Below are 24066 nucleotides of genomic sequence, written 5' to 3'. Positions count from 1 at the left end.
CTTAGATGGGATTTCTATGAGCTTCTAGAAGACATACTACCATTCTTGAACATCAGTGAAGATGTGAAATCCTAAGTATTTTAGGTGCTTCACAAATAATTTCATTTCAAATAACTTTATAATAATTAAGTTGTATTCCTTTAAATGTATGATTTACTTTGCTGAGAAACATCTATATATTTTATAACTTTGGAAAAGTACAGAACTGATTACAAGTCAGATATATATTACTCCTAAGACCTGTGTATGTAAAATTTAATGCTTGTTAAATACTGCAAAATGTAAAAGGTTTTCAAACTTCTAGACTTAAGACTCACATATTTTAATATTTTATCTACTATGCCCTAGAACTTTTTCTATCAGCCAGGTTATAGTTGTGAAGCTTAAGAGCTGCTCCATACTTTGGTATTTTCCAGGCAGCATGACTCCTGTGGGATTCATCAGGGAAAAGCATTAGTGCACTCACTGGCGTAAAACTTGCATGATGCCATAAATCTTTTAGCAAGTGGATTTGGAAGATGTTTTTGTGAAAGTTATGTGTGTAAGGTAAGCTACATTACATGAGCCTTCAATGTGTGCCCTCAACATTACACTTCCTGACATTTAATAAAAGAGTGATTGAAAAGAGCTGCATCCTCAGAGTCCTTGTTATGCCAGTACCAGTGCAAAGGCAGTACCCTCAGACTGTCTTCTATGTTTTAGTTGCAAAAGCATCTGTTTCATTTTCCTGAGCTACTTGATTCTTTAGAAGATTTCACTTTTTATCCGTACAGGTTTTAATATAGTAGCATTTCCCCACATTAAATGCAAACAAGTATTTAATTTAGAATCATAGAATCATAGAATAACCAGGTTGGAAGAGACCCACCGGATCATCGAGTCCAACCATTCCTATCAAGCACTAAAACATGCCCCTTAGCACCTCGTCCACCCATGCCTTAAACAACTCCAGGGAAGGTGACTCAACCACCTCCCTGAGCAGCCTGTTCCAGTGCCCAATGACCCTTTCTGTGAAGAATTTTTTCCTAATGTCCAGCCTAAACCTCCCCTGGTGGAGCTTGAGGCCATGTCCTCTTGTCCTGTCCCCTGTCACTTGGGAGAAGAGGCCAGCTCCCTCCTCTCTTTTTAGAGAGACTTCATATAAGTGCACAGACATTTCAAATCAAACAAGTGGCTGATAGTTAATTTATACTATAGACACTATTTTTCTGCTTATCAGCCTATATAGTTTTTATACACCAGTTACAAAAGTTGGATCACCTTGATTTCATGTCCTAAAACTTTCTTCTTTGAAGAATGAAAGAGGGTGCATTTATATCTACTGAACACCTGTTCATATTATAACTAAAAAATGATTGCCAGGTAAAGTGAAACAATCACTTCTTTTTAATTAACATCTATGATTCATAAATCTGGAGATAAAACTGAAAGCTGGAAACTGAAAACTTTTTACTATTGTCTGCTCAGAGAAATTGAACTGCAGTTTTAACCTAATCTCTGTACTGGAAATTAGTGGATATTGGTAGCACTCCAAACTTGCAGATCTTCTCAGTCACGTGAGATACTTTTTAAGCTCTGCCTTCATTTCTCATTTTCTACCTCTGAAAAGCAAAATTGCAAAAGAAATGATTTGCAGTTCAATCTGTTAGGTACCTGTTACCACTTCAAGGAGCCTAAAAACATGTTATTGTTCTAGTTTGGATAGGGATGAACTCCTGAAGTAAATCTCCTAATCACCTTCGTGTACTGAGCTCTGAATGACTTTACTGGGTGGCTTCTGAGCGGCTTCTGAGCAGTTTGATTTTCTTCTGTCTAAAACTAAAGGGGAAGCTGCATTCTTAAGACATAGCTATGGCACTCCATCTGCTGATGGGCATTCAGTCTACTGTCCCCATTCGGGCTGCTCACTAGTAAGATTCCTGAAATGTCCCATGGCCATCTGGTACTCACCATCAGCTGTTTTACTCAACAGGCCCAATGTTATTCTGCTACTCTACCTGCTAATGTTGTCCTGGTCTCCTAGGACCAGAGGATGTAACTCATTTTGGATTATGCGTGCACTGATAGAGAACAGGACATATCTCATAAACTCTCCTCTCTTAATTTTACTGACTGTATAACCAGGTGCCTAGAGCCAGATGAGATAGATCGAGACCAGAATATTAAACCAATTTTAAATTAATTATGACTTTACTATTAAATAAAGATAGCCCAAACCTCATTCTGAACTGACACTTGAATGAAGTCTCAAACATTTTAACTCTGCAATAACAGTCATATGGGAAGATACCTGTACATTATTGTAACGAAGACTAAAATAAAGGGAGAGGAATGCATTTTGTGAAGTCTTAGTTAAGCTTTGAATCAGCTACTGTAATAGTTTGACACCATCATCTCTAAAGCTATATAAATATTTCTATATTTTTCTTCACAAACTGATTTCTTAGAGAGCATCTATCTGTTTAAACACCAAGAAACTGTAACTGATACTATATCATGTAGATAAAGATTGTTATGTTTGTGGATCATTGTGAATATTTAACTTCAAGCAGGCTTGCTAGTTGCAGGATATAATGAGACACAGCAAGATTGAAAAAAAAGATTGTAAGTACATCTTTGGGCAATTTCAGGATTTTAAATGGAGAATAAATTCAATAATATTTCCAAGGGCTAATTGAAGAGATGAATTTTTTAACAGACTTAGCACAGTCAACATATGCAAAGTAGCATTCTTAAGTGAAAGGTTTAAGCGGTTTAAACTCAGATTTTAAAAAAAAAACAACACCAAATGAAAACAAAAACCAACCATACAAAGTCAAACAAGGCATACAGAGTGATTTAGAGAAATGTTAACATGATCAGTCTAAAGACCTAGTTTTTATTGTTATCACCATCATCAATTGATTAATAGTAAAGGCCTTCCAAGAGTTTATAGCAAAGGTCTTCCAATCTCAAAAAATCGTATGGTATCATGGTATCAGTAGAAGTCATACTTGAAAGATACATTGAAGTGTATTACTCTGAGTTTCTTTCAAGTGTATTGCCAGCTTTCATTTCTAAAAATACATGGAGAATAAAAATTAAAAGAATGAGCAAAGCTGATTGCTCAGAAGAGAATGATTTTCTGTCTTGACCAAACCAACAGACTAGTATCTACCAATGGTCAATTTGATTAGAGTTATATGTTATATCATACCTTTAGAAATATATAAGCTTCTAATAAATTTGGTAAAATGCTATGATCAAGATGTAGGAGGAGAAACGAGGCAGTTAATTTAGAATAATCATCTGGCTCCTGAATGGCTGCTGTTAGGGAATACTCCAAATCAAAGAATTTAAAAAACAGACTGAAGCTTTCAGTTAAAAAGAATGCGGCTGTGTTAAACAACACTGATAGTAGTCAAAAAAATGATAGTATGCTAATGTTTAATTTTCAGGAATGAAGACACCATTCCTCGATTTCTTGACCTGCTTTGATATTTACTTTGAGATTCTCATTGAAAATTGCTAAATATTATACTGGCAGGTAAAGTTTCATTTTAATTGCATTCATTTCAGTGACTTATCAAGGCAGTAATTAAAAATCTTTCCACGTTTGCTTTGTATAGGCACGAGACAATGATGACATTTTCTAATTGTTTCTATTATGCTTGTTTTAGCTGGGAAATGTGTTTTCCCCATCTTCTCTGTTCAGACTGACATTTTATCAACTAACTAAATATTTGGTTTTAATACCTGCAAGATCACTTCTGCTCTAAAAAACAACTTTCTTTTGCCCTCCCTTATACAGTGATGTTATCTGAAACCCTTTTGCTGACTTTTTCTACTTTGTAAAAAAAAGAAAAATCTTTGATGATTTTCACTTCCAGTTCTGTGCTTCTGGTGAGTGCATCACGAAAATTCTTGACCTGAATGCCGTTGTTTAAAAATAATATTTTGTCTTTGAACATATTTTGAAAGTTACTTTCTCACATTTTCTAGATTTATTAAAAAGCAGATAGTCAAATACTCTTACTGTTCTACTTATTAATTCAGAACTGATTGCTGAACCAGCTAATGGTACAGAAATAAAAACTACTAATATTTCTGTATTTTATTTCAGTGTACATTATTTATTTACAAAAAATAACATGCAAAAAAATGCATTATCCTTGGATAAACTATTCTATACTAAAGTATCAAGGATAACATTCTTAGCTGTATGATTTAGTTTTAGGTAGTCCTGCAGAAGCAGGGAGCTGGACTATGATCCCTATGGGTCCCCGTGACAGATGCAACCACGCTGACAAGGACCCAATAAAGATTGTGGCCTAATAAGGGCCTGGCAGGAATCTGACCAGTGCTGTGCTGGCCCAAGACACAAAGATCAGGAAATTCCAACCATTGAAATCACTACTCCCCATTCCTCTCCCTATATCCCCCATGCCTCTCCCTCTATCCCCCATGCTGCTGGGGATAGCAGGTAGAAGACAGTTGCCCAATACATAGCCCCAGAAGATGTGGCTGCCCAGGCAATTAGAATGACCACAGATCTCACTCTACTGCAATATCAAAAAGAGTCCCACCACAGACCTCCCTTGAGTGGTTCTCTACAGATCCGCTGTAGATCCAAGTTGTGACTGGAAACTCTCCCCTTGGATTGGGACACCATCTAAGTTAACTGCCCTGGAATTGAGTGCTCTTTCCCTCCTTTCAATGAGTTAGTATTTCTACTAGATATATCTTTGAGTGAGCCTTCACTTCTCTGGGTGAGCGATTCTATCTTCTGGTCATGCTTGATATTTCCTTTTAGGAACAAGTGATTATACACATTTTGGATCATCCTTCTAAAGGATTGTTCATAAAACTTATGAATTCTTAAAGCAATTGTGTAGTAATAATCCCAATTAACTTCTGAACATGTGGGGTTTTTTATGTTTATTACAGAGCTAAGTATATCCTCATTATTTTCAGTGACTGATGGTCTGTTTTGTGGGTGCCTCTGCAACAGTCCCTTCCAGCTTGAGATATTCTATGAATCTGTGATTCTGTAATAAATAAATACTAGTTTACGATCTCTGGCCTAGTAAAAGATTTACAGAAAAAGCACATTTCATGTAATACCTTTAGGAATCAATAGAAATCATTTGCTGCACAGAAACAGTAGATTACACCTCATCTAGGTCATTATATATGCTGGTTTACTGCTTATATGCAAAAATACATTTCTCCTTGTTTTGAGACTGTCTGAACATTACTAATTAAATCCCCAGACATTACTTCACTTTTAGAAAGAAAGAAAGAAAGAAAAATAATATATTCTTTAGTCTGCTTTTGTGGGAATTCACCAGCTCAAGTAACTGAAGGTTGTAAATAGTCACTGAAGAAAAAAAAATGAGATTCTAGACTTACCCCACTTTTTTCCCCCCATATTTCTGTATTCTGTTACTGCCCAGTGATTTCTTGAGAGTTTTCTTATGCTGTAGAATTACAAAAGATGAATGCAAATGTAGATATAGAAAGATATTAATACACACATCTCATACAAAATGAGAACAGAACTGAAATCTAAAATGGTGAAATGTGAATACTACAAAGCAAAGCATTGAAAAACTAATAACAGTAACTATTACAATTTCCTTCACAATCCTTATCTAGATGCACTACATTTCAGTCTTTAATTCTGTAATGTCCGTCTTTAATTCAATAGTGTCCAAAATACATTACAGAAGGACTTGTTAACCAGAGTTTTTATGTAGAAAGTAATATATTTATGTATTCATGTGGAAAAAAAAGCATAAGGAGAAAACCTTGTCTAATTCCTCTCATTTTATTGTCCCTTCTCTTATGAAGGACAAAGTTTGGCTTTGTTCGTATCACTGCCAGACAACAGCTGGACTCTAGATTATGTGGCCTGACTATGTTTTTTTCATTGCACATCTCTTTCTTTTTTCCCTCTATTTAGCTATAGTAAGGAAAAAGATTTCACTAAAGCATGTCACAGAACAGCAAGAGTGGACAGCTCCGTAAGTGTGGGTCAGTGTCTGGATCTGAATCAGTGAATTGCTTAGCCAGGGTTACACAGTCACACGGGCAGAGACCAATGACCAGGACTAAAGCTTAAATACAGCTTCCAAGTGTAGGTGAGGTGGAGGACCACGCCTCTCATAGCTCTTTGTTACAGCAATCTGGTCCAGGCTGCAGAACATTTGTACAAAATTCATCAGTTACTGCATATGCTTACATTAAAAATAATTTGTCGTTATTAATATTAGATTTCCTTTCATCTCAAATGAAACCATATCTTGCAAGTGCATTATAAGAAGTTGCAAATAAGAGTTTTCAATATGCTAACTTTATTCGGTTTTTAATACATAAATACCAAAATATAAGCCAAAGCCTAGGTTATTATGGTATGGTGCTACATAGCCTCCTGTCCCCACCTTGATCATTACTTCTTTGTCCTATAAAATATTTGGGAAGGGAATATTTTTCTTTAAATGGGACTGACCTTCCCTCATTTGATCCAATGCCCCTCAGTTTAGAATTTCTGCTTGGGTTGTTATGACTTTGTTCAAATTCTTCAACTAAGCCAACTCAAACTGAAAATCTGAAAACAGGACTCTTTCTTTTTTTTTTACCCTGATGATTGGCATAGATTTCTATATTTAGGTGAGCACGTGTGTTTCTGTACATGCATATGTGTGACACAATAGCTCATAAACATGTACCTAGGGGGGGAGAGTGAGTCAGAGGGATTAACAGATCTAACTTGCATTATTGTTCCAAGAAAGTTCGTCTCTGAGAACCTTAACACATATCTTTGAATTTTTCTAATTTAGATTGAATGTATAAACACCTTTTCATATTTTACATTTTATGCCAAACTATGTCTTCAATACGTCTTTGCTGGTTGTTTCAAGTTGCTTCACACTAGACACTCTGAACCCCGTTCTAAGATAAATACCTCTCCCTATGTCCTTTTATGCATGCCTGAAGTATTGATTCCTCTAAGCATTTCTGCAAAACCGAAGTAATTTTTTAGGGTACAGTTAAGCAGAGGAGCCAATTATCCAGGACAGAGAAACACCTTCAGAATTTTTTATTTGGTGTTGTAACTTTCCTCTATCATTCTGTATACTGCTTTGTAATTGTTTAAGATGCTAGATTTACATTATATGAGCTCATTTTTCTTCTTTCCCGACCTTCTTTGAAAAGTTATCTCTTGCAATATATTTGTCAGTGTCTTTTCTGACTTACTTGTCTGGCAATCTGTCCACTGGCATCCTCATAACATCTGTCATGAATGTCTATCTGCACCATTCATTTGTTGCCTTGTCTGTTCACAGTAATTGCCACATTCATCATAGGTACTTCTTTTCAAGTAGAAACAATTTTATTCTCTGATGTTGCATTTAATGTCTTTTTTTTGTAGTTCTTTGTGTTTTATTTCTTTTTGTATGGTGAGATAGCTGCTCTCAGCAAACAAGTATACAAGTAGTGCCAACAAAATGTATCACTTCCCTCACATACTGAGATTCATATAGTTGAATAAGAAAAAAGCTTTATTAGAATTTGCAGATCCACAAGCAATGCTCCCTTGAACTTGCTGCAAAATAATGTGAAATAGAAATTGAAGCTGCAATTAGCTGCAATGATACAGTGAAAAGTATATCTTGATGCTGTACAGAAGCATAACAGAAAGAGCAAAAGGTGTATTCACTCTATGGAATAAATCATGATATTTCAGTACTCTTCTCACCTAGAGCCCTATGGATGCCAGTGTCCTGATCTGTAAGAGAAAAGTAAGAAATTTGAAAGAACGTACTGGAATTCTGTGATTTTTAAAGGACATGTACCAAATATTGAGCAACAAATCTGACCTTTGTTAATATTTCTTACATGAGAAAAGATATAATTCTTAAATATACAATCTCTGTTTACAGCACCCTCTCGGGCACACTTATCTTCCAAGCAGATAAGACTATCACACTGTTCTGCCTAGAGATATCTTATTTCCTCTTTTAGTAACAGAATCAAGAATCAGGAAATAAATAAATAAATAAAATAATGGGTTTAGCCCGTCTGATTCCTTCACAGCTTTCCTAGCACATTTGACATGGCCAGTTGTACAGGTAGATGAAACCTGCAGGCACAGAAGGGGACTGGGGATATATTATATTCAACAGCTGTCTAATTCTTTACTGTTAGCACCATGTCATATTAGACTATGATTATAGGCTGACATGACATCAATATATAAAGTTATAGCATTATCACAGAATCACAGAATCACAGAATAACCAGGTTGGAAGAGACCCACCGGATCACCGAGTCCAACCGTTCCTACCAAACACTAAACCATATCCCTCAGCACCTCGTCCACCCGTGCCTTAAACACCTCCAGGGAAGGTGACTCAACCACCTCCCTGGGCAGCCTGTTCCAGTGCCCAATGACCCTTTCTGTCAAGAATTTTTTCCTAACGTCTAGCCTAAACCTCCCCTGGCGGAGCTTGAGGCCATTCCCTCTTGTCCTGTCCCCTGTCACTTGGGAGAAGAGACCAGCACCCTCCTCTCTACAACGTCCTTTCAGGTAGTTGTAGAGAGCAATGAGGTCACCCCTCAGCCTCCTCTTCTCCAGGCTAAACAACCCCAGCTCTCTCAGCCGCTCCTCATAAGGCCTGTTCTCCAGCCCTTTCACCAGCTTTGTTGCTCTTCTCTGGACTCGTTCCAGAGCCTCAACATCCTTCTTGTGGTGAGGGGCCCAGAACTGAACACAGGATTCGAGGAGCGGTCTCCCCAGTGCTGAGTACAGAGGGAGGATAACCTCCCTGGACCTGCTGGTCACGCCGTTTCTGATACAAGCCAAGATGCCATTGGCCTTCTTGGCCACCTGGGCACACTGCTGGCTCATATTCAGTCGGCTGTCAACCAACACCCCCAGGTCCCTCTCCTCCAGGCAGCTTTCTAGACAGAAAAATCTCTGATGATATTTTATATGAATGGCTTCATAACACTTAAGTGACATCATCATTTGTTAAAAAACAACAATTCTTGGCCCCATTTTTAAATATTTATTTTCTTATTCTTATATGAGTTTTCTTTTTTTTCATGTTGAATTTCCACGTATTGCGAAAATAAACATAAGATATAGAGACCAATCTATAGGCTTTTATTTAGATTTTGTTCTTGAATTTATGATTTATTGATTTTTTACACAGATTTTAATGATCTTTTCAATGTGAATAGCCCTACTGATGCTCAAAATACTAGCCTGAATTAAAGCTCACCAACAGGCGCAAAGGTTCTCCAGTCTAACTTAAATTTTACACTGCAAGGATTCCTTCACTGAAATGCACACTTTAAAGTACTTCATAATTCTTACCCTTAGGGAGACAGTTTATATTTTTAATATGAACAATTTTTTTTCTTCTGTTCAAGGTAAAATATTGTGTAGCTTTCTATCAAATATGTATTCCCAGCAAGGTGTATATATTCACTTATACCTTATACACATTTGCTTTATTTATAGAAATTTTAACTAGTACCACAGAAAATGGATCTATGAGTGAATTATTCAATCAGTACCTCGTTCAACTATTGCACCTAAGGAGATGGAGATGGAAGGATGTTCACTGCAAACCAGATTATGTTTTCTCTTCTCTTCTGCTTTTATTGTTGCTTACCTTTCCCCAAAGTCCTGTGGCATTCCACTAATACTGTCCAAGGACTTGTTTTGAGTTTTGGAATTCTTCACATATAGACCTCTTAGAATAAAACATATATATTGTGTCTATGTCTTCACCTGCTTTAATTCTTCTCTAATGTGCATATATCTATAGCCTATGGTAGCTGACTGATAACAACGGACACAGAAAATCCCAGTTTTCAAATACAGATTGTTGCAAACAAAGCCTACTTCCTCATCTGGCTTTATAAAGTTTTCATGTGGGTTTCTTAAGTTTAGCTGCAGAGATCACCTTTTCTGTGGGTGATGTACCACTCTATTCACTATTTGCTTACTCTTTCAATAAAAGAGTAAAGTTATGCCAACTGCAGCACTAACTCTTTCAGCTGTGGACATTTGCCTGAGACCACTGATTCATTTCACAAAGTCTGCTGAACAGCAATCAGATAATAATGACTCTTTGGTATGTAGTTAATGATGCAGGGGTTCAGAGGACCCATACCTGATTAAGTGTGCAGGGTGGATGGTGTGTAGTCAATGTAATGCAAAGTAATGACACAGTAAGTAGAATAAATAGCTTAGCTGCTACATTCTCTGCATGTTGGATTTGAAATGCAAATGATAAGCAGAGGCCTTCTTTATAACAATTATCAGTTAAACCTTCATAAATGGCTTATGTAGGATGAGCTAGACATTTTATTAGCTTCCTGTACTGGGATAGGATTCATCTATGAGACTTAGCTGTTCAGACAAATTGTGCTACTTGCTCACAAAGATGAAATCAGCTACTACTATTTCTATATAACATTAAGATTCAGATTGTACATGGACACATGGATGATAACTCTTGAATGACTCATTTTTTAATCTAAAAGTTTTTATATCTCTTTTTGTGAGTTTTTAAGCTTGATTTATACTGTGCTTTGACTCTTATCATGTTAGACCCTGTGGAACACAGGAAAATTGATTGCATGAAAATGTTGATCAAAAGTCTTCCTTTAAGTATCAGAAACCTTGTGTTTAATTCAGGAGGATTATATCAGAATCAATTGAAAAGAAGTTATTTTCTATGACTAGTTCATCATAAGATCTTCATTGCTTATCAATGCGAAGTGTAGAGCAGCTTGTTTTCACTGGTTCTTTTACTATCAGCTGGGTAAATCTGTCAGCTGTTGTGTCCAGGGATAACTAGTCTAAAGTATTACTAATAGTATCTCTCTTCTGCTAATGACTCCCAGAATTATGAGTCATTATATACTTATTACTCTGAGAAGAGACCAGCATCTATATGTAAGTATGATCCTAAAACTCTATAGCAGACAACCTAAAATGTTAATTTCTGAGGATTTCATTTACTATTCAGTTCCAAGGTATGTTCCCATTTTTATTTTCATTATCCTCTTTTTAAAAGTGTATATCTGTTCTCCAGTCCAGTTCCCAATTATTATCTGATTTTTAAAATGTAAAATTATCTCATTCTTATAATGTATACAAGTTCATGGGTTTGTTTGTTTGGGTTTTTTTCTTATAACATTACCAAGGTTTCTAAGATTAGATTAAACATGCAATTACTCCTATTCAACCAGGTTATGCACAAATCTAAAATGCAAGTGGATAGGCCAAACAATCTTGCTGGGGAAATGGTTTACCTTTGTTTTAAGGAGAATTAAATTGGCTTCTAACTGTCTGTCTCAAAATATAATGTAAAAAGTAAAGTACAGAGGCAATATTTTCAAAACTGATTTTGAAAGGACACATAGTATTAACAAAAAAACCCAAGCAATAAATAAAGAGCAATAAACAGTAAATAAAAACAAAAAGAAATTTCTTTATTAAGAAAACGAAACAAAGCATTTCATTTCAGTAACTGAGAAAGAGAAATGAGAAGAAAATACTAACTCTATTCTCCGACGTCAAACACTTGACATAAATTAAACCTGCCTAACTCTTAAAGGAATTACTGAGCTCTACTATGAATTGTTTTAACCTTTCTTTTTCTGATTGCTTTGCTCTTGTCTTTAGTTAAACAATATTTGCTTTGAAGAAGTGGGTCTGAGTCACTGCATCTTTCAAATGATCACAGATTCCAAAGGGTAAAAGCTCCATTAGAGCAGAGTTTAGCAGCTATAGTGTGGAGTGAGGTGGGGAGCAAGAGATGCTGCAATCTTGTTAAAAATAGGAAGGGATTTCAGTCCAAGAAAAACACAAACATATGGCATTTGAATGAAGCAGACAAAAGAAGCCAAGACCTAGCTATATTTTTTGATTGAAAAGCAATCTTTATTATCACTTCATATGTAGGAATATATACTAACCTGCTAATACACTTCATGATTAGAAAAAACCCATGCATATTTTAAGCCTTCTGATGGTCACAGTAAGGGATCTTGTCATTAATAGTACCCAAGTTTAGCAGCAGAATATGTGAAACTGTTGAAAGCATCATACCACCCTTCTCACACCTCAGATCTTTATTCTTCTCTTCTTTTAAAGTATTAAAACTATTCACCTATTAAAGGATGCCAGCAAATAATACAGCAACATGCTAAATTCATTTTTTTAACAGAGAAATTATTTAAATAATAAACTGGTCATAAAAAGGGGTCCTGTTATCAAGGATATATTTCATAGATATATCTAAAGTCATAGGCATTTTTCTTTAAAGAAGATCTGGTACGGCTATTTATTATTTCTATGTATATATATAAAAATGCATAAACAAATTTCTACAATTTCACAATGAACAAATAAAGACAGGAAGATAAAGTTCTTTTAGTCTATATATGAAGGTTTTGTGCTTTTTTAATACAGATCATATACCCTATCCATACTTCCATACTTTGCCATATTAATAAGCGCAATGGAATACAATTTAAATTATACATTCTCCTGAGAGTATCAAAGAAATATGACATTCAGAAAGATAAAGAAGCACAGCAGAATTTTACCAGGCCTGCAGACATCTGAACAGATGTCACAGCAATGAGCAGCAGAATCAATGAAGGAGTCAGAGACGAATGTGCCAAGGGAGCAGACCCAGGCCCAGATGCCAAAACTAGAAGAATTCATCTCTGAACATCTGGTTGTACCAAGCATTCCCTCTATGTCAGTGTATGTGTTGGCGTTGGGCCTAGTACACACAGAAAATAAGTATGAACTGGGATGTATTCAACACTGCCAGGAATAACAGAAAATCTGCCAAGTTTGTGCTGAAATTATGTGAATCTGATAATTGCTTTTCTATTTGTAAATGCACAATGTGTCCCTTTGGTAGCTTAGCACGTGTACACGTTTTAGACCGTGAAATAGATTCCAACCTGTTTAAATAAAATCTTACCTAAAAGAGCTTGCTGAAATTAACCCAGTCTGTCAATAGACGCTAAAAAAATCCTCTAAGGAAACAAAAAAACATACAGAAAAACACCCAAACAAAAAACACAATCCAAGTTAACCTTAGTTAAATAGGGGCTTGTAAGTGTGTCACTCATTGGAATTGATTGACATTCCAGTAAACTTGCGCCTCCTATTGCCATGCACTACGGACAACATGAATTAATAACACTTAAGTAAATTAGAGAAAAATTAGACTAAGCAGAAAAGAACAGAGACCAAAATGCCATGAAGTATGACAATTCTAATTACTTCTTTACTTTAAAAGTTATTATTTATATAGTTTGTTGCATATAAGTCTAAAGCAAAAAAAAACCATGCATATCTAAATGCAGCATTTGAGGTGTGTGAACTTTTGTTGATAGGTGGACAAAAAATCATCCAGGTCTTGAAAAACTGCCAGCTCAGAGCTCTCAATCAGACCTGTTTATTATAGCAGAGTTCTTAAAAAAATACATACTGATCTTTTGTTCTGAATTACAGATAGCCAGTGTTAACAGGCAGTCTGAAAACAAGCAGCTGCAATGGGCTTGCAGAAAAGACTATAGCGAAATCTTTAAGGATAAGTATTTTGGATAGACAAGAAATGAAAACATGACCTCTTGTGGAACTGGTCATTTGAAGAGCTTTGCTTATCAATGGTCAGACAAGGAATCTGTTCTAATAGGAAGCTTCTCTTTCAGACAAATCCTCTTTGAGAAGAAATACAGAATGAGCTTGCTGCCACGAAGCCTCACAAATGTTGATTGGAGATATTTTGGATATCACTTTTTATAAAGGAAGATAAAGCTAGCTATCTTTGGTCTTATTCTGGTGTCAAAGACACATCAGGGATCAGAGTCTAACAGTAAGTCTACAATAACAACTTAAAATGGGAGAAAACAGTGCCGAGACCATGAAATCTGTTTCTCCACAGGCATTGTTTCACTCAAATTCTTGCTATAGTCAAAAGGGACCAAGCTCTTTATGACTGAAGAAATTTGCTTCTTATCTAGCTAATGTTTCAACCATCTAATAGTCCACATTATTGAATTAATAATAATTAAAAAAAACTATAGTAACAATACAGTTCAAATCGTTACACAGAATCTCTCTTCTTGTTATCTATCCCTTTTCTGTGATGCAATGCTCCACTTCAGTGATATTCCCCTAAGTCGTAACCTTGGTGGATGCAGCTTCTTTCAAAAACAGGGCAGAAAGTTTATGGTATATGAGTCACATCATGACGTCAAGTCAAGGAATGAAGTTCCTTACTTAACAGACTTGAGGGCAACCTGGCTATTTTTATATGTTTGGTTGTTTGGGTTTTTTTATCACTGTCTGTTTTTTTCTCACTGGCTCCCAGCTTAATCTGATAAAACCTGTGCAGAGCCTAATGTAGAGGACAATTGTCTTTTGCTCTGTGACATCTGAGGAGTGTAAAATCTTTACCACATATGGTATCCCAGGGCTTCAGCTACAGGCAGGCAGGCATCAGCCACTTAAGGTCTAGGGCTGTTGCAACAAGCTACAGCTGACTCAGGCCAAGGCAAGCCTAGATAAATCCTGAGAGAGTTACTTCAAAGTGCATTCCTAATTTGAACTAAAGTGCTGATGTAGAGGCATTCTAAGTGGGTTAGAAGTTTGTGTGCTTTGAAAAGCGATTTTGGCACTTAAAGTTCAGGAATCTAAATGCTTAGGTCCCTCCTGAAAAATATGAAAATGTACCTTATAATTCTTATCATAAACCTCTATTTCCTTGCCTGTGAGCCTAGCTACAACGCCCTCTACAATTTTTAGAATGTCTTCCCAAAGGCACTTCTCGCTAGCAGACCCAAGATATTTGCAGTTCTCAAGCTGCAAACCCTTGCTGAACTGCAAAATGCTATTGCTGATCTGAGCTTTTGTAATTTTTTAATAGCTTTCATGGCTGTAGGCAGATATCCATTCTCAAGTGTTTCTGAGGCAGAGAAAGTGAGTCCAAAGGCCAGAAACACACTCATCACCTCTTTACCTCCTTATAAAGAGACGTGGAAGAGAAGATTGAATCTTCAGTTATCTCTTGCATGTGTGGTACAAAAAGAAAAGCTATATGCCTGCTACAGTCACTAGTTCACCATCCCTGCAGGCACCTTTTGAAACAACATTCTAGCAGTCAGTATAAAGGTACGTAGTTGACTTTAGAGATGGACTAGCATACAGAGCTTAAATTAATATTAGATTTACTATTGGTATAAATATGAGGAACCATGTTGATTGCAGTGTTCATTACTGATCTTTTTAAAAATTATTTTAAGCTACCACATCGTATTTAGCATGTGCTAAACACTGATATTATGCCGCCTAACAAAAGCCTTGGGTAAAACTAACTGAAAATCACTCTAAAGCAGCAGGTTATCATTGGTGTTTTCAACAATGTATGGGAAATGATAAATCATTTCAAGTCATAAATTTAAGTTTCTCTCCAATATTATTTATCAGTATTACTCATAATATATTTCTTTTAATATGTAGCATTTTAAATATTAAAGACAAGATTAAATGTATATTCCTTCACTTTTATCTTGATTTCAATAACAGCTTTTTTTGGTTGATTGGTTGGTTTACTCTCAGACACAAAAAATATTGAGAAATATATATTCCTAGGATTTCTACACTTGGTGCCGTCGGAATGGCAGATTGTCTGAAAATTTTCAGCTTTTTAATTCTCTTAATTAAAACTCATCACTTCAGATAACTTTCTAGTGTCTAAGTTGGAGTTGTCAAAACCATTATTATAATATATGCTTATCGGGGTACCACAACCCACTAACACATCAAATGAATCTAAAAGTTAAACTTCTAAAGACAATACATTTAAAAATCTAATATTCGCTACCCAGAGACCTTCTGAAATATTAAATAAAGTTGATTTAATCTAACGCTGCAGCTACTTTTGCCCAGGTAGAAAAATAGACTTAGGACTCTGATTTCAGGAGCAACAGTTTTAAAAGAACTGCAATTCAGTAATCATATTTCTGAATTAAGCCTGAGGACCATCATTTTTGTTCCTTATTCTGTCACTATATTCTGTTTGTAAACCAGCAGAAGTTACTTCTCACTTTTTTAACTTACCTGCACTTTTTTTACTCTGTCTATTAAGTTCAGAGCTTTTTAGGAAAGAGACATTTTTATGTATAGTTAGAAAGCCACAGGTATTGTCTAGACCCTGTGTTATACCTTGCAGACAAATGTTCAACTTTTCTTAATTCAGTTCATTTTATTTTGATGCCTTCACTACCTCTCCTCAGCCAAATGACACTAGAAGCTATTCTGCTCCTGTCATTCATATTTTTGTACATATGTGCTTAATTTGCCCAATGAACCTTACATTCCTTTAAAAAGGAGCTCTCTGCTCATCAGTGTCTGACCCTAAAGCCACCATTTGGATCTTTCTTTATTATCTGACAGAGACTATTTTTACTTATCTAAATGGACTACAAAGTTAAGGAATTATCTATATTTCTTCTTAGATAATTTAAAATGTGTTTTGAGACACTTAGGAACAGAAAAAGACATTCGCCTTTATCTCTGATTGAAAAGAAGAGAAAACAGAACATCTATTATCTCAATTTTTGTTCCTTTAGACAGTATTAATTCATAACCCACAGGACTTCCCCTTAGCCATGGCAGCAACATTTTAATCATATGTAATTCTGACACCCTAGACATGCAAAATAAAACTATAAAAATTTCTACTTTCACTGATAAGTCCCTTAAGTAACTAGTTTTGTTATCCACTTCAGCTCTAAGAGATAAAAGTACATTTAAATAACACACAAATTTTGGACAATTTGGATTTTACTGCTTTCATTTAAGCTGCTGCTCAGACTAAGAAGTAATTTTCCTTATTATCTCTAGCTTTCAAAGAATTAAAAAGTGTCAAATTATAAAATTTAATCATAAAGCATCCAGGTCTCCTTCTTAGAAATGGTTATTTTTCTTTCAAGAATTTCTGTTATCTTCTCGTTCTTTACGTATCAAACATTTACTTTGCTAATGCTTTTCCCTATGGCACTTTAATAGCATCAAATCTTAAGCTAAGTATAACTGAGTCTCAATAGAGATTATATAGAAATATCAAAGAAGAAAATTAGAGTCCCTGGAAATGTATTAATGACTGATTGATTGTTGTCTTATTTCTTATACTTTAAAAACTGCTTTGTAGGGTCCTTTTCTGTCCTCTGAATCTTATAGAATTGCGAAAGGATCCCTGGACTGAATTAAAAAAACAATTCCCTGATATGAGACATGCCAGGAAAAGATTTTGAGAGAGAACTTCTATGAGAATAAAACACTGCTAAATAAAATTGTTTCAAGCACAACAGAAGCAAGAATTTTACAGGGACTCTGAATGACAACTATATGTTTCAGTAAGAATTCATGAAAAAAAAATCTTTTTCTCATTGTCGTTATGGAATAATGAAAAAGAAAATTCACACATCAGAGAGAAGGATCAGAGGAACTGATTTACAAGAGAATACCAGCTGAAGACATTTCATGTAGATAAGTGGTTGAAAGTTACTCATACTGTCTTGCTTAGTATGCTTATTACCATTTGTTAACTGTTTAGGAGAATTCTGAAGAAATTTAACTTGGAAACATTTCACTAATGGAGAAGTTACAAAAGTCAGCAGCCAAATTTTTGAACATCAACTAAAATGATAGCTTAAAAAGGACTCTGAAAATAGGGAGAATTATGAACAAAAAAATCTGACTTCTCTAGTTTGAAAATGTTGTATCAGAGAATAGAATTAGTGGAGATGGTTGTAAAAATAATAGGAAGAGTCATCAAGGCTTGTGGAAATAAATGTTTCAGCAAATATTAGAGTTCTTTGAAGGAATTTATAAGCATATAAAAAAAGTAATTCACTGTTTTGATGTGCTTACATTTGAAAAAAGTTCTTGACATCCATTTTTAAGGTCACTTACAGAAATTAAGTCATCATAAGAGGAGAGCAAAGATTTCTTCAAAGTTAATGATAGCCATTTGTATTAAATATACAAGATGGATAGAAACAGATTATCAGTTTTCACAGTGAACAAAAATAACAGGAGATTCCGGCTTAGTTCAGTGTTTTGACCCTTGCTAATCAATGATCTGGAAAAAGTGGTGCGCAAAGTTTGTTGATGACGCATGGCTATTCCAGCAACGAAAACTAAAACTGACCCTGGAGAGCTGCTGAAGGACTATGCAAAAGTTATTCAAATCACAGATAAAACTGAATATTATTAAATGTTAATAAGTGCAGTGTAATTATTACAAGGAGAAAAATAACCTTATATATATATGATCAATGGAATGCTCTAAATTAGCCATTACTACATAGGTTTTTACCTGTTGTGGATAGTTTCATGAAACAAATGGAGGAGGTAATCACTTCAAGTGGGTGTCAATAGTCAAGACAGTAAATGAAAACCCACAGTGTTTTTTAACAACTGGCTGAGGTCTGTCTCAGCAGCAGGGTCCTTGCTGTGTTTGTAACAGAAGAGTTAAATCTTTGCATGGTAGAAGACAAACTCCTGAAGAGTTCATATCTGTTGACAGGCAGTGGAACTGGATAACAACCAATGAGACTGGAGTATTTAGAGTGCTTGATCACTTCACAGGTTTGTTCACATGCTTGCTCACTCACTACCTCACAGCATTACGCTTCCCAGCACAAAGTTCTCTGGTGGTCTGTGAAGACTCAGCAGGAAATTGTATTGGTTCATGCTCCACTTCTCACAATCACCTCTCTTGGGCACTACTGACAAAGATCTCTCCTTGGGTATTCCCTGGATTTCATCTCCTTGCAGTTCTGTGATTTCTGAGATCTTCCCCCAGTCCCTAGATCATTCCTCTAGCCAGTATTGTCTTCTTTCTATGTTCCTTTCTTTTCTCTGAGATCATTTCTTCTTTAACAGAAACCCCAGATTTTGTCACTAGCTCTTCTTTGTGGGTTTTGGTCTCTGATTACCCAACCAAAATACTGCATGTGCAGAAGCACAATGTGTAATCAACTTACTAGTTGCTGCATCCATCCCATGTTTGTATCTTAGTTAAATGGAGGATATGGGACATGCTAGTATTATTTAATCCAATTGTCAAAAAATTTGCAACCCACCTGTACCCACTGTGGATAACAAATTGCAGTTTTCTGCTCTAGAGTTCAGAAATTCAGGTTTCAACGTTCAGCCTTCCCTCATACTCTCACTTATTTGTAGTCGGTTAGGATTCCCAATTCAAACTATTTTTTCACCTATGATGGAAAGTAATCAAATACTTCCTAAAATAAGTAAAATGAGACACCTTCTAGAGTTGCCTATAGCTCTCCATTCACTATAAAAAGAGCCCTAGTGATCTAGATGAAACTTAATACGCATGTTAGATAATTTAAACACTGATGGGCACTATGATTTTATTTTATTAAATATGAAACCAGGTATCTTGTGGGTTGAAAATGTAATTAAAGATCACATTACTAAGGACCCTTATTAGTGATTGACCTCAATTGTATCATTTGCTAATTTGTCACATTTAATTTTGAAACTATTTTAATATTGCATGTGATTTTACGTTTAGAATTGTTAATAGCAAGCTTGAAAGAATGTATGACATGTCAGCTCCAAATTCTAACATTTTCTTTGAAGTGATGAATTTAAATAATTAATTTTTACTTAGACCTACGTGGATACGGTTTCAGTTAACTTTCATATTTATCCGTTAATATCATTATTGATACAATATTTATTATTAAAACACCTAAGTCCAAACCCTTTTTACGTATTATATAAATATTTATGTTCTCATCTTTTAATAAAGTGCTTGACAGCAATTAACTTGGATTTATTTACTTTGGAACTGGAATTTAATAAGACCGGCAAAAAGTTCTCCAATCTCCTTCTATGCCACCCTCCTTTCCACACACCTACACAACTGCTTATAAAAAAAGGAATTGTTTCAAAAATGGATATTGAAAATATACACATACGGAGAAAAATATTTTTTGTGTCACTTGTGCTATGGTTATGTCTGTGCTCTCAGGACTTATGTGTGCTTACTGTTGTACAAACAAAAGGAAAGAGTGCCTCTATTTCATTAGACATAACTGTCATTGATTGCCAATGGCATAATTAATTTCATTTTAATCTATACATTACAAATTAAACAAGGAAAAACCTGTTTCAAGAGTTGGATTGTAAGCATCTAAACGTAGAAATCTATCTACATTAAATTTGAGGCTATTAGGAGTGAAGAAAAGTGATGATAGGGGAATTACAAAAGATTTGAGGAGCACATTCCAAATGCGTGTGTGTGCTTAAACCACGTGCCTGGATTCAGGAGAACACATTACATCTTTTTTTCACCTCAATCCACTCTCAACTTGGTAATGCAAAGGAATCCTTAAGTTGGCTAAGCATATTAAGATACTGATGTAACCATAGTAAAGCTTTAAACTCTTAAAATGCAGTGCTGAATGCAGTTCACTACTCTGATTTGTTGAACTCACATATTTGATTTCTATGCTTGCCTTTAGTATAAAATAACACACAAAATTTAGTATTCTCTTTCTTATCAGCCATGCATGGAGATGATAATTCTTGGGAAATGCAAGATGAAACCAAAGCTCATTCTCTGCAGAGCACATTTAAGACCGTATCTCTGGATCCTAGGGTATGCATTCTTACCACTGAACGTTGAGAAGGGATTATTTAGGTTACTTTGAAAAGTGCTAATGAGGGGAGGAATATGGTTTTAAACAAAAAAAATTGTGGCAATATTTAAGTTCAATAGGAGCTGGTTTGTATTCTTCTGCCAGACTTTTAATACTACAGATTCTACACTAAAGATGGTGTTAAGAAGCCACACTAGAACATGGTAGCTTCTCTCAGGAGTACTGAGATACTTAAGGAATGCTATAATCATAAATTTAAAACAGACATATAAGAAAGAGAAAGAAACTTTCTAACAGAGCCTGTAGTGATAATGGTTTTAAACCATTGAAAGAGGGCAGATTAAGGCTGAAAATAAGGAGAAAAAATAATGTGAGAAGTGTTGTGAGTTTGCATGTAGAAATTGTGGGTATCCCTTCTCGGAAATGTTCAAGGTCAGGTTGGATGGGGCTTTGCATAACTTAGTCTAGTGAAAGATGTCTCTGTCCAGGGTAGGAGAATCTTTAAAGGTCCCATCCAACTGAAAATACTCTGTATTTCTCCCTTTTTTTCTTGCTTTTAATTTCGAAAGTTATAATTTTTATCACTTATTCATATTGGCTTACTTTTTGCTTGTGGGTATATGTTTTGTCCTTTAAAAAGTAATCAAGTAATTTTTGCTGCCACAAGCAACATAAATGAGTGCATGATATAATGATCTGCTTTATTAAAATTGCCTTCATGTTTCTAAAGCAGTATCTTTAGCATTCATGTAGCATAATACTGATCCAAACCAAAACAAATACTTTTTTTGACTGGAAGAACAAATTTTATTGTAAATCATAATTCCATGAGAAATCTTAAAACTGTTGCTACTTTACAGATTTTAATGTGATTGACACTGTTATTGTAGTATTAAATTTTTGCAGACTGCTAATGTATGTGTCTTTGCCACATGCTTTGCAATTTACCTTTTCGGCTGTTAGATAAGATAAAGTAAGATTGATCTGACTTTTTTGTATAAAGAATTTCACAATCCTCATGCATTTTGAAAGCATCTAGAGTAATTTTCCTTGTTCTTCTAATATTCCAGTTATTTCTGGATTTGTCAGACTGACAGCCTGAAATATTAATGGGACTAATCTTAGTAAAAAAAAAAAATTTTTTTTTTTAAGAAATACCTTAATTTACCCTGGAAATTATAGTTTAGGTAGAAAAATGAGGAAGGGCAAAGGAGGGTAATATTTTTGAAGTACATTCAAGACAGGCGAACACACTTCCAGTGGCTCTCCTTCATGAACACCAGTTATTTTTGTTTAGATCTGAGAGTTCTGGCATGCATGTATTTAGACAGTAAAAGCACAAGAAAGAGTAGTCCAAGAAGAAGCATTATTTATGGAATAAGTCCTTCTGAATCAGGAAAAAAGAATTAATAAATGCAGATATAGAAAATAAAAAAGTTAGAGGAGATTGATTGCTGTGGTTTTAACCAAAAAGGTGATTTCAAGTTTGAGAAGAAGTAGGAAAAAAATAAATGTGAACCTTCATGCAGGTAAAATTCTCGAAATAAATTATAACATTCTCAGATCTGCCCAACAGGAGGAATGAGTTCCAATCAAAGCCAGAAAACTGTGAAAAAATGCCAATAATTTATAAGTACACAGGATGTTTACTGACCATCTTCCATCTCAACAAAATCCTTATAGTTTTTCATTGCTTTTGTTTTAAGGCATAGTTCTATCTCCAAGACATTTAGACAAATTATTTAAAAGGCCTGATTTAATACAGATATAGCTACATTCATTTGTAACAATCTGAATACTCCAATGCCAGAAAGAACCCTATACCTATATATACACAAAATACACTTTTAAATGTGCACTTCAGTAACAAATACAGTAATAATGATTGACCTCAGTAGTTACAATATAGAGATTATCAGAGGGAATTAAAATGACCATATTTGATGATATGGCACAAGATTCTGCTAAACAAAACCGTTTCTAAAAACTGACAAATAGCTTCAATTGTCATAAAAATTTGAAAAAAAAAAAGAATAATCTATTATTATACCTCATGATTATTCTAAACAGAAAGAAGTTGTCACCTTAATTAGGAATTTGTGATATATCAAGTATCTTCCAGTTAGAATCTAACTGGGATGGAGTTAACTTTCCTCATACTACCCTCTATAGTGCTGTGCTTTGTACTTGTTGCTAGAACAGTGTTGATACACAAATGCTTTGGCTATTTCATGCTCAGCAAGAAAAGCAGGAGGGTAAACATTAGTCATTAAGATATTTGCATTCTAAAGTAACTACTAAATGTACTGCAGCCCTGTTTCCCAAAAATGGCTGTGCAACTCCTGCTGATACAAAATAGGGAATAAATCTCATTTGGACATCTGGCCCTAAATCTTTGTTAGACAGAGGTCATTTATAATAATAAATTAATCTTTTATGTGATAATGTAAAATATGATAAAGTTAAATGTGGCTATTTAGTCATCAGGGTGCCATAGTATATTTACTAATGCCAATGGGAAATTTTCATGAAAATTTTTAGACATAATTGATGATTGCAAACAACAAAAATGTTTACAAAAATGAAATTTGAAGAATAAGTGATTTTCTGTGCATTTTATAGGTTGTGCATTTGCATAAGTGAAGCTGAACTATTCTGCACATGCCAATTCCCAGACTCTTTTCCTTCTATTAAAGACTTATTTTTGTCTTGACATATCGAAAACCACCAGGATGAGTTACTACTCAGTGAAATGATGGTATAACTAAAACTCTACTTTTCAGTAATAGCATACATGAGACAGAGAAGTCTAATGGAAACAAAGTAAAACATATATGCTAGTTTAACAGAAATATAAATTTTACATGCAAAAAGTCTGAATCTTCCTAAGCTTATGGGAAGACTTCTTTTTCACAAACTGGAGATTAGTTTAACCTGAAACTGTTTTTTAATAAACTCTTAAAAGAACAGGGAAACTTAAAGCTATCCTGGATTTAAAGTCACGTAAGAAGAGGTAATAAATATTTTAAGATTTTCCCAATCAAAAAATAATGGTAGCTAAATAAAAGAAAATAGATTTTCGATACCAGAGACTTGCGACATCAGACGTTAGAAATATGATCTTTCATAAACGGTCAATAAAATTCTGCATAACAAACAAAACATCTGCAAGGACAAGATATATTTTTTTTTTTCCTTGAGGAACAAATATAGGAAAAAATGAGATCTGAAGATGAAGATGTATTGTTAAGCTCAGTTACACTGAAGGGAAACATAAATAAATTCTGTAAGTCTGTCAGATTCAGAGAAGTCTTTGAGGCCAGAAGAAACACA

This window comes from Phaenicophaeus curvirostris, chromosome 1 (genome assembly GCF_032191515.1).
Source record: "Phaenicophaeus curvirostris isolate KB17595 chromosome 1, BPBGC_Pcur_1.0, whole genome shotgun sequence".
NCBI lineage: Eukaryota > Metazoa > Chordata > Aves > Cuculiformes > Cuculidae > Phaenicophaeus > Phaenicophaeus curvirostris.
Note: the sequence above shows the minus strand (reverse complement) of the source record.